Consider the following 12,918-nt stretch of genomic DNA (forward strand, 5'->3'; position numbering starts at 1 on the left):
GGAAAAGATTGTTCAAGGCAAGAGATGAGGCCAGAAGCGTTAGCAGGGCCAGTTCAGACTGGAATTTGCAAGCCGTGGTGAGGATGTTTTGGGGTTTTCTTTTCATTTTATGAGTAATGTACGAATAATGGAGTATCTTCACAAGTTGGGTTTTTGGGTTTTTTTGGGTTTTTTTGTCTTTTGTCCTTTTAGGGCCACACCCACAGCATATGGAGGTTCCCAGGCTAGGGGTCCAATCGGAGCTACAGCTGCCGGCCTACCCCACAGCCACAGCAATGCCAGATCCAAGCCTCGTCTTTGACCTACACCACAGCTCACCGCAACACCGGATCCTTAACCCCCTAAGCGAGGGCAGGGATCGAACCCGCAACCTCACGGTTCCTAGACGGATTTGATTCCACTGCGCCATGACGGGAACTCCACAAGTTGGATTTTCTCCCTCTGGTTCAGTCTCTGTTTTGTTTTAATTTTACTGGAATATAACTGAGTTACAAGCTGTGTGTTTCGTGTGTGGAGCAAAGTGACTTGGTCCTACATTTACAAATATCCATTCTTTCTCAGATTTTTTTCCCATAAAGGTTATAACGGAATATTGAATAGAGTTCCCTGTACACGTGTTTGGTTTTTTTTTTTCAGCTTATGAGTAAGGAAGTACTCTTGCAATTTGTTTTTTTCAACTTTTTCGTTATAAAATATTCACACACACAAAAGTAGGATAGCACAACGAAACCCTGTGTACCCAGCTTCAACAAGATCCACTCCCCTGATCCGCAGGGTAATATTTCGGAGAGAATCTAATACATCACATCATTTCACCTAGAAATATTACAGTATGTCCCTCTACAAGAGAAGGACTTTCTTTTGGGAAAAATAACCAAAATACAATATCGTACCTAAAAACTGAACAATAAATTTCTGAATAACATCAAATCTTTGAAGAGTTTTAAGCAAGAGAATCACAGTATGTGGCTGACTTTTAATAAACCATTGTGGGTGCCTTGTGCAGGGTGGACTGGAGGGCTGGAGAAATGGAGGCAGAGCATTAGGAGGCCTTGGTCAGACCCTAACGGGGCTTGCTGGAGGCTGGACCAGGGTGGCAAAGAGGACGTGGAGAGAAGTGTTGACGTCAGCTCTGCTTGGCAGGTGGCTGCAGACCTGGTGATGGATAAAATTCGGAGGGTGAGATGGAAAGAGGTCCAGGATACCCCTTGGGCTCTGTCCCAAGCATCAAGGAGAGTGGGGGGCAGCTTGCTAAGATGAGGGTGCTAGGGAAGCAGTGGTGGGGTGTGTGTGGGCAGCTGAAGCGGGGCGGAAGCGTTCAGCTTTAGGATCTCTCTCCGCCCCTATGGGTTTGCTCAGAGGGCTGAGGAAAAGAGGTACCAGCCTCATTCCCCGGCCTCTACTGCCCTCCCCCTCCTCCTCCCCTCCTCCCTGTCTCCTTCCTCCTCCCCATCCTCCTCCTCCCACCCCCCACCTCCCCCACATACCAGGCACATTTGCATCATGTCCTGCCAGCAGGAGGCCTTGTGAAAATGCTAAGGCTTTTAGACCAAGGGAGCAGAGGAGCCATTCAGACTTCCAGAAGGGCCACTCAGTGCCTTTGGACTGTGGGGGTTTCATTTTTGTTTGCCCTCTCAGCTTCAGAACAGCTCCACACCCCAGTGCTGTGTAGTCATCTCTGACATGTTTTCATGTCATGAGTGTGAAAAGAGAATGACGAGCTTTCCAGGCATTAAGACAATTGCACTGATGGGATGGCCCCAAAGCGGCACAGATACGGGAGAGAAGGTGGAAGAGGCATGCGTCTGTGCCAAGGACACTGCAGGCCACGCCATGCCTTTGGGGAAAATAGGAAACATCTTCTCTGGGCAGATGGAGGCACGTGACTGAAGGTGGACAGTACCTTCGTAAAAATGAAAAAAAGGTGATTCTCTGGGGCGTGGTGTGGCTCTTTGCCCAGCCATCCTTGAGCAGTGGAAGCAACCAAAGCAACCATTCACAGTGGGACTAGGTGTGTCCTTGCGCCCAGTAGCTTTTAATCAGGTTGATGAAATGAGGAGCAGTAACTATACGACTCCACACTTTGCCTTGGCTTTGGGCGGGTGTCTCCAAAGGGAGGGACCAGATGGACTCAGCGGATCAACATGGAACTCAACCATCAGAAAAAGTCTCTGAGAAGGGGCCATATTTGAGCTGAGCATCTAGGGAAGGGCAGAGGGAGATCACCCAGGCGAGGTTATTCCCACTCCTTCCCTAGAGTGACCAAGGCATCATGAAGGTCAAGGGGATGGCACCATCCAGAAAGGCCACAGTGATCAGCCACAGCCAGTGCTACTGGAAGGACCAGGGAATCAATGCTGGGAAAAGAACTTTAAGTTTCTAGAAGCAGTGAGTCAAAAGCCAGATTTCCCAGGTTGAGGAAGAGAGATACAGAAAGAAACAGTAGAGCTTGTTTTGCATGATTTCAAGAAATTTGGCAGGAAAAGGCAAGTGAGGAATGGGATGATAACTGGACAAGGCAGAAGGTCCAGTGAAGCTTTTTCACGTTGGGAATACCTGCTTCTATTAAAGTTGTTATGAAAAGAGTGAAAAGAAAAAGGCTGACCTATCAGTGAGGAACAAGTACAGAAGAAGGAAGATCCCTTGGAGTTCCCGTCATGGCTTAGTGGTTATTGAATCCGACTAGGAACCATGAGGTTGCAGGTTCGATCCCTGGCCTTGCTCAGTGGGTTAAGGATCCGGTGTTGTCACAAGCTGTGGTGTAGATTGCAGATGCGGCTCGGATCCCACATTGCTGTGGCTGTGGTGTAGGCTGGTGGCTATAGCTCCGATTCGACCCCTAGCTTGGGAACCTCTATATGCCACAGGAGCAGCCCAAGAAATGGCAAAAAAAAAAAAGAAGGATGATCCCTTGGGGGTTAGAAAGCCTCTCACCTTAGAGAAGAGGGACACCTGTTTTCTAAGCCTGGGAAGTTGAGCTGATGGTTCCAAGACAGATGTAGGCATGAATGACGGTCCTTCAGGTGTGCAGCCTTAATCATTCAAATCAAACAGGTGAATATGGGGAAAGAATGTGAAAAATAATGGATATGTGTGTATGTATAACTGAATCACTTTGTTGTACAGCAGAAATTATCACAGCGTTATAAATCAACTCTACTTCAATAAAACTTGAATAAAAGTAAAAAAAAAATCTGAGTTCCAATTGTGGCTCAGCAGGTTAAGAACCTGACATAGTGTCCAGGAGGATGTGGGTTCAATCCCTGGTCTCGCTTATTGGGTTAAGGATCTGGCATTGCCATAAGCTGAGCATAGGTTGCAGATACAGCTCAGATCTGGTGTTACTGTGGCTGTGGTGTAGACCTGTAGCTGTAGCTCTAATTTGACCATTATCCCAGGAACTTTCATATGCTGCAGGTTCAGTCCTTAAAAAAAAATAAGTAAAACTTTAAAAAATGAAAAAAATCAAATAGGTGAGAGTGAATTAAAGCAGCACATCTCAAATTGTCATGTACCTACACATCACCTAGGGATCTTGTGAAAATACAAATTCTGATTTAGTAGGTCTAGGATGAGGCCTGAGAGCTGGTATTTGCAACCAGTTCCCAGGTGATGCCTGTACTGCTGGTCTTCGTGTACAATATCTAGCTACTAAGAGTCTTAGTCTGTGGGAACAGAAAGCAACATGGAGAAGAGGAAAGTACCCAAAACCCAATGGAAGGACAGTTCCTTGAAGAGAATGGAGGTCTCCAGAATGAAAGGGCTCACTAAACAGGGTGAATGAAACAAGACAACCCAGACACATCCTCATGATATTCAGAACAAGGACCACAAGAATGTCCTTCCAGAGATAAGCAACAGGTTATCTGCAAAGCTAGGAGAAGAAAACCACTATGATATGTTTTCCCAGAAATGTACAAGTTCTGACATCTACAATGTTCTGAGGGAAGAAGGTTCTGAACCTGGGATGTAATATACCCAGCCCAACTATCACCCTAAGAAGCTACTCAGATCAAAAGCATAGGTTACTCAACACGAACCCATGAGTTTGATTTCTCAGGGCGGTTTCTCATTTCATCTTTGCAGTAAAAACAAGGCAGGAAAAGTAATGAGTTTCCAGATGTACCGATTGGATTTTCTGACTTTTCCAAGGAAGTCAAGAATTGAATGAGACAGCAAAAAAGGAGGTGCAGTCACATAGGAATGAGGATGTTGGTCATGTCATCCAGGAGAGGCAAAGAGAGGTCAAAGCCAGAGATTTGAAAAAAGAGGTCAAGGCTGGTGGAGCCTCAGTGTTACAGAGTCCTGCCCGCCCCCCACTCCCCACACTGAGAGGCAGGATCGAAAAGGAGAAGTGATCCTGTTCTTTGCAGTTACCTTTCTGGAAATTCAAAGTTCAGTTAAGATAGGGAGTACAAAGCAAGACACAGAATATTGCTTTAGTGTAAAGGAAATGCTTGCTGTAATGGAATGTGGTATTAAAACAAAACAAAACAAAAAAACAGTTGTGGAGACACCAGTTTGCATGGGGACAAGATGAGTGGTTATAAGAATGTGAAATAAGATAGTTCAGAGAGAATAGCCTTGGATAACATGATTAAGGTCAGTTCTGATGAAGGAAACAGGTTTCCAGAAAATTCTTAAACTTTTAAAATTTGTAAGAATCATGGAGATTTCATCCTGAAGAGCGTACACAAAGTCTGTGAGTCTGTTTCTGTTCTGCAAAAAAAAAAAAAAAAAAAAAAAGTTCATTTGTATCCTTCCTTTTTTTAGATTGACTTTGAAAAATTTATGATAACCAAAGGGGACAGGTGGGGTGGGGTCAGGGTCGGGATGGACTGGGGGTTTGGGACTGGCAGATGCACACGGAGGTATATGGAACCATTGGCCATTGGGGACCTGCTGTATAGCACAGAGGACTCTACCCAGTAGCCTGTGATCATCCAGGTGGGAAAAGAACCCGAGAGAGAATGCGTGTGTGTACATGCATCCCTGCATCACTTGTGCAGCAAAATGACCACGACCTTGTAAATCAATGATACATCCATAAAACCTTCAAAATGGGGGAAAAAAAAGAGTACACAATAAAAGGAATAAAGAAAGGAGAAGAAACCCAACCTGTGTTTCCAACTGAATTTCCTGGTTGTGTTGATCTGAGTGCCAGGCGGCGGGGCTTCTCTGGCCATGGGCAGACCCATCAGGGCAGACCTCAAGGAGAACCTTCCATGTATGGGCGTCGGGGGGAGGGGGGAGGAGAAACTTGAAGGGTCCATGAAGGCAGGAAGAGTGGATCTGGGGGGTCTTTAGGGCCCTGGGGCAAAGAAGGTGGCACGCTCAAGCCAGGCTTGTTCTTCTGTACCTGAGGCAGAGAATTTTGTTCTCTGGTCCACTACATGGTGTAAATTCCTGCTGGGTGCAGTTTTTAGCCAGATGAAAGTCAGGTGCAGGGAGGGAATTCCCTGGTGGCTCAGTGAGTTAAGAACCCAGCAGTTGTCACCACTGTGGCACGGGTTCAATCCCTGGCCCGGGAACTTCCACATGCCAAGGGTGAGTGCAGCCAAAAAAAAAAGTCAGGTGCAGAGAAGACTAGAGCATTTCATATCATTGAACTGCTGCCCTCAGAGGGCTTCAGGCAGGGTGGAAAGGCGGGCTGATACCTGTACCTGCAAGAAAATGGTAAAAGCGGAGTTCCCATTGTGGCGCAGTGGAAACAAATCTGACTAGTATTCATGAGGATGCGAGTTCGATCCCTGGCCTTCCTCAGTGGGTCATTCATCCGGTGTTGCTGTGAGCTGTGGTGCAGGTTGCAGATGCGCCTCGGATCCACCGTGGCTGTGCCCGTGGCGTAGGCCTGCAGCCGTAGCTCCAATTCCACACCTAGCCCAGGAATCTCCATGTGTCGTGGGAGCCACCTAAAAAAGAAAAAAGGAAAAAAAAATGATAAAAGCAGAACGCAAAAGTCTAGAACGGGGGTGGGACAACTGGCTGTCATTTTTCTTTTTTGAGCAAGAGTTGGCACACTTTTTCTGTAAAGGGCTAATACCTCAAATTTGCAGACCATGAGGTCTCCGTTGCAACATCTCAGCTCTGCTATTGTAGTAACTGCAAGCAACCACTGACAAGCGAATGGGCGTGGCCACGCCAATAAACTTAGTTCACCAAAACAGCCGGCAGGTGGGATCTGGCCCACAGGTTACGGTTTACCAGCACCTGCTCCAGAGCAAAGTCTAGTTCTATTATCTGGAGACGTAACTGGGGGATTGTTCCAAAATTTTAAGAGATCACTGAAGAATGGTTTTTCCTAAGAATGACCAATATTATTGATTGCTTATTAGATGCCAGGCCCTCTGTATATTATCTCCTTTAATCTTTACCACATTATAAGGCAGGTACTTTTATTGGTCTCATTTTATATGTGAAGAAGGCTTATGACTATAGTATCTCCCACTAATGCTGGCGGAGCTGGCATCTGAACTCAGACCTCTGAGGCCACATCCCAGCTCTGGCCACTCTTCCAGAAAAATGCCTCCCTCTTCTCCCAAACATGGGTGGACTTTGGTCTTGGAATGCAAACTGAGTCCTATTTGATAAGCAGTGGCTTTGAAGCATTCCGTAACACAAACTTTTGCAAAGAGTCCTCTTCAGAAACCACGTTAGGCTGCCTCACTCAGCACAGGTTGGAATGTTAATTGCACGATAACAAGACAAAGCCTCATGCCTAAGACCCGTGCCCACGACTTTCAACTTAGTTCTACAAAACCTTACTTCTTAGAAAGTAAATGAGTGTATGCGATCGTGTGAGTTACAGACATTAGAGATTGGGTTAATTTTCAGGCAATAGTAATATTTACTGTAAATACAAATATCAGGAAACACACATGCGAGGTGTAAAGAGCTTAATTTGCAAGGTCGATGGAAGTAAAGACACGGGAATGAAATTGAAAGGCTGTTCACACGGCGTATACATGTTCCCGGTGTTTTGATTTCATTGAATGTATCTCATTGCCTGGTCTGATTTTGATGATTTTATATGCACAGAGCAAAAGAGATAAAAATGTCTGCCTTCCAGATGCTTCCATTTTAGTGGGGGCGGGTGTGGGGGGGAGATAGGCAATAAATACACCAACAAGTAAAATCTAAGATATGTGAGTTGGCGGTAAAAGTGCTAAAGGGAAAGAAAGAGAAAGCAGAGTGTGTGTGTGTGTGTGTGTGTGTGTGTGTGTGTGTGGTGCGTGCACATGTGGGTTGATGAGTCAGCAGGGCTGCATGCAGCCTTTTGTGCTGGTGGAGTGGCCTGGGGCGGCACCTGTGCGGACCAGTGCGTGCCTCTGCCTTACCAGTGGTGACAGTTTCAAGCATCACCCTTCCTTCCAGTGGGATTGCTTTTTTGAAGTGATTGACAGGGAGGCCAGGAACCTTTTTTTTTTTTTTTTTTTTTTTCCTGTGACGCTACCAAACCAGGAACCATTTAAACAGAGACCCAGTGAAGGGGAGCCATGGACCAGACAGACCTTTGGAGGAAAGGCATTTCAGGCCCAGGGATCAGCAAGCCCTAGCCCCAAGGCTGGCGTGTGTGTGTGGTGTGGCTTGGAGACCAGCCAGGAGGCGAGGGTGCCTGAAGCAGACAGCGCCCAATCAAAGGGACTCCCCCTTGAGGCTGTGAGATTTTACCTTCGATGGCTCTGAAAGGCAGGGCTACCGGTTCTTCTTGCACTAAGCAGAGGAAATAAACCCTGCTCAAGTTAGAGTTCGTTGCTCTGTGATTTCGAATGGCCTTAAATGATTCTAAATCCTTGTCTAATTTAAAGATCAGTGTCCTGGCCACCCAGAGACAGCCTTCTCCACGGTGCTCTATACAGTATTGTAGACACATCAAGGACATTTTTCAGTAAAATGTGTGCTGCTCTTGTTTCTGAAACTACCACAAAGTATATATTTTGCCCCAGCCAACTTCCTCCTTCCTGGACCTTCCAGCAGTGTGTGTTTCAGCGCCCTCTCCTGTTCAGCATCAGCACTACAGTCTGCACCAGAATCAGCTGCACACCCCCTGTGCCCTGTAACTGCGGCGTCCGTGGCTCCGAGTGGCTGAAAATGGCCTGGCAGAGCAGATGCCTATGTTTCCTCATGCGTTCACTTCCTTCCCCAGCCTAGCCTACATTTAGCAGCTTTATTGTTTAAAAATGCTGTCTCCTGTGGTCTGTTAACCTCTATTCTCTCCAGCTTGCATCTGGCTCCCGACCAGCAAGCCATTGTGTGTTTCTGCACCCATACTGGTGGGGTTCTGCTCTGTCTCTCTGTGTCTCTTCTCCTCTTTTTGGTGGGCTTGGCAGACAGAACCCTAGTCTATTTAGATATACCCAGCCAATCAGATTCTGGGGCTTGGAGACCACGAGCCACATCCAGGGTTGTTCTGACTTTAGAGAAGCCAAAGAGGCAGGCTGCCCCCAGCCCAGCCATGGACATGCTCTGTGCTCTTGGGCCCTTTCTCCTTAGGGAGTGAAAGTAAATTCCAGCGGGTAATTGAGGATGGAGGGATCTTGGATTAGGGGACTGTTGTGGGGTAAACTCTGTCCTCCCCAAAGTCACACACTGAAGCCCTAACCTTCCCCAAAGGTGATGATATTTGGAGACCGGGTCTTTGGGAGGTGATGGGACCTTTGGGAGATGACTAATAAGTGGGATTAGTGTACTAATAAGAAGAGGAGGTGAGATCAGAGCACTCCCCTCCCCAGTCTCTCCCCGCCCTTTCCCACGTAAGGACACAGCCTTTATTTGAAAATGACCACCTACAAGCCAGGAAGAGAGCCTTCACCAAGAATCAAATACTCCAGCACCTTGATCTTGGACTGCCCAGCCCTTCGTCTGGGGTATTTTGTTACAGCAGCCCTGAGCCGACTGAGACAGGGCCCCAGCCCCTCTCTCTCTGCCGATGGAGATTAATAAACCACTTCTATCAACTCTGCTTTTCTCCATCTTCAAAACAGGACAAAACGAAAAAAGAATGCCATTAATTATTTACTGGAGGCCGTGTTTCAAGACAATTAGTTATCTCAGATCCCTTCAGGTGGAACAGAGATGCTCTACTCAGTGTCCCTCCTCTGGGGACGGGGGCCGGGGGTAGGGTGGGGGTTGTTTTCCCAGCCCCCCCCCAAAACAACCCTGAGACCAGCCCCTGGAGGAGACGCTGGGAAGGGAGGGGCAGCTGTGGGGCGTATATGTGCCCCAGAGCCCTGAGTTTAAAGACCCTGACTCTCCTTCTTGGCCTCTCTTTCATCGCTCTTCTAGTCTGAGTCCTGCCCAACCCCATTCCCCTCCTCCCGAGGCTCCTTCTTTCTGCCTTCGCATCCTCAGCAAAAGAACCAACAGGGAGTGGGCTTCCTGGCTGAGAGGGGGGCACCTTGGGAAGCAGGAGGTGAGGGGTGGGGGAAGGGCACAGGCGCGTATCTCCCGTATCACTGGTCCCCACTGGTGGCGGCTGTGCCTCACCCCGCCACCGAACACTCTGTTCTTGTTGCTGTTACATTTGAGATGAAAAATAGAAGAAGGAAAAAAACTACACAATAATCATATTGACAAGCTGCCTCTGCCCAGCCTGCCCTTTGGTTTCTGTGTGTAAAGTGGGGCAGGGGATGGGTTTGAGGCTGAGGGATGGGGGGCTAGGGAGGACCTTGGCCTTCTGTGCCCTCGCTCTTGGCACACCATGTGATTCGCCGTCCACTCCAAAGTCTCCCTGGCAAAGTTCTGCCATCACACTCTCTCACTGGCTCCGTGTGTGGGATAGGAGGCTAAGAAAGTGGTCTGCCTTGGGGCTTAGCAAAGATTTTTCTGCAGGAAGGGTGACATTTTATTTATTACTATTATTATTATTATTTGTCTTTTTGCCTTTTCTGGGGCCACTTCCACGGCATATGGAGGTTCCCAGGCTAGGGGTCCATTCAGAGCTGTAGCCGCCGGCCTACACCAGAGCCACAGCAATGTGGGATTTGAGCCGCGTCTGCAACCTACACCACAGCTCATGGCAACGCCAGATCCTTAACCCACTGAGCAAGGCCAGGGATCGAACCCACAACCTCATGGTTCCTAGTCAGATTCATTAACCACTGCACCACGATGGGAACTCCAGGAAGGGTCACATTTTAAACGCACATCATCCCCTTGGAAAGGGACCAGGGGCAGGGGAAGCAGAGGGACCCAGGCCTTCTCTTTTGAAATGAATTGTGTTGCTCTCTGCGCATGTGCCCAGCCCTCCTTGAATTCCAGGGCTAAATGTATAGAGAGAGGTTTTCCGAGATGCAGAAGAAGTGCATCTACGAAGTGCCCGCTCAGGGGTGCAGGGAGAGGGGGTGTAAGTAAGGGAGAAACCCCAGATTCTGTCCCGAGTTTTCTGGGACACCTGTGCTGACTCCAATTAACAGGGACCAAAAGGATATAAAAGAACTTACAAAACAGAAACAGACTCAAAGGTTTTGAAACCAGGAGTTCCCGTCGTTAACGAACCCAACTAGGATCCATGAGGATGTGGGTTCCATCCCTGACCTTGATCAGTGTGCTAAGGATCCAGCGTTGCACTGAGCTGTGGTGTAAGTTGCAGACGTGCCTTGGATTCCGCGTTGGTGTGGCTGTGGTGTAGGCGGAAAGCTGTAGCTCTGATTCGACCCCTAGCCCAGGAACCTCCATATGTTGCGGGTACGGCCCTAAAAATAAAAAAAAAAAAGATTTTGAAACGAATTTTATGGTTACCAAAGGGGAAACACGATGAGGGGAGGTTAACTTAGGGGGTCGTGATCGACATAGACACATGACTGTATATAAAATAAATAGGAGCAAGCACCTGCTGTATGTCACGGGGTAAGCGATGTGTTACTGTGTAGTAACCTATGTGGGAAAAGGATCTGAAAAGGAAGGGCCATGTGTATATGTACAACTGATTTACCTTGTCATACACCTGAAACTCACCAGTTTCGTAAGTCAACTAGACTCCAGTAAAATTTATTTAAAAAACTCAAAGGGGCTGGACTGCACCAGGGAGGCAGAAGAGAGCCTGGGAAAGCCACGCAGCCCCTCCTGAAGTGGCGCCCACTGGAACTGCGCCGCTCGCAACCTCTAATTACGCCGCTGCTGGCAAGAATGAGGTCATGGTGTCTGCAAGTGACTTTCTCAGTAACGAGCCCCTCTCAAAGTGGCAGGCTCCCTGCTCAGCCTCTTCCTGGGCCCTAGAAACTCTAAGAAGCAAAATCAGATAGTTCCCTTCCTGTGTGTGTGCGCGTGTATGTTGCACAGGCTGAGGCCAGAAAGAGCCTGGATGGATGGAGACAAAGATTTGCTAAGAGTTGCTGGTGGGGTCCAATCCTCTAACAAGCAGGCATGCCTGGAGATTTCCAACACAAAAGGAAACTTCCTCCCTCACGCAGCCCCTGGTTCATGCCCTGACCTGGCCTCTGGGGAATAGACTCTCGGAAGAAGGCACATGGGCTACATGTGGTTGCGCAAACTTTTCTCACAAAGAGAACAAATGCTGTTGGGAGCCTCCAGGAGGATCCAGTTCAGGCTCCTGGCTGCTGAAGCCTGGGATTGGACAGGACGAGGATGGGCATTTGGGTGGATGTGAATTCCCACTCTCAGGGGACAAAGATGCAACCTTCCTGCGGTTCCTTTGCTGGCTGAGAAGGAGAGCTTCCTGGCAAATCTGGCTCTCAGGCCCCCTCTGTGAGCGAAGAGTGTAACAACACCGTGCAGACAGCTGTTCTCCAGGGTCTGGGAAGGGCCTGAGCTCTGGGATGGGGCAGTTAGGGCCTGTGGCGCAGGAGGCTGGGGGGTGAGGTCCCAGCTGGGCAACCTAAGCAGCTGGCAATGGCAATGCCAGTAAGAGCGAAAGAGCTGGCCACACCTAGCCACCTGCCCCCAAAGCCCTCCCCTTTACCAGTCAGCCAGCCAGAAGGGCTTGGCCTGGGACAGAACACAGGCTGCCAGGGGAAAAAGTTGCACACTGTTTGAATTAGGTGATGGAAGCACGGTAGGGAAGACAGGCTAGCTTCTCAGCCATTTCCGGAAAATGCCCACAATTCTTTTTCCGAGGCAGGTGAAATGAGAGCTAAAAAGTAATGAACTGTTTGCAGTGGCTGTGTCTGCTCCAGAACCACCAGAAGGGGGGCCCCCTGGAGTGGAGTGGGCCACCAGGGAGAGAGAGGAGAAAAGGGCTGTGCCCAAGGCTGGCATCCCAGGGCTCTTTCCTCCCAGCAGATACCCCAAGGGAACAGGGGCAATGCCACGTGGCTCTGCAGGTGCAGTGCCAGGCAGCACCAGCTTTTAGGGGCCCGTGAAAATGTTTAATTCTTTTAAAATCAGAAGAAATACATGAACCTTTAGATTGAAGAAAATTGTTCTTGTGCCAACACAGTCATAAACACTATTTTAAATATATATACATATTGTGTGTACATTTTAATGGAGAAAGGGTTGCGTGGAAGCAAAGCTGTGTGGTGCCCAGGAATGTTTCACTGGGTCCTGCAAACCGATCTGGGCTTCTCCCTCGGGCGCTGGTTTCTCTGATTCCTCCGGTCGGCAAGGAAGGAAACCTCCGACCTTCCTTTTTGTAGCTTCTTGCTATCTCCCCCTCTTCTACCCTCTGCAAGCAGAGCTCAGAAGGGAAAAAGAAGAAGAAACAAAGAATGCACACGCCTTGGCACCAACTTCACTTTCGCAGCCATCTCTAAGTCCCCGGCCTGTCTTTTGTCTTGCTTTCCGCCCTGAGCGGTCCCAGACTTTTGAAAGCCGGGAAACTGAAATCAACCAGTCGACGGAACCCTTCTGCCCAGCACACCCTCCCCCCCTGTTACTCAGGGTCCGGGAAGGGTGTTGGGGTCCCCGGCTGGGAAGAGAGGTCCGATGAGGCCCTTTGGGAGAGGGGTGCGAGGACGA

This window comes from Sus scrofa, chromosome 12, assembly GCF_000003025.6.
Source record: "Sus scrofa isolate TJ Tabasco breed Duroc chromosome 12, Sscrofa11.1, whole genome shotgun sequence".
Lineage (NCBI taxonomy): Eukaryota > Metazoa > Chordata > Mammalia > Artiodactyla > Suidae > Sus > Sus scrofa.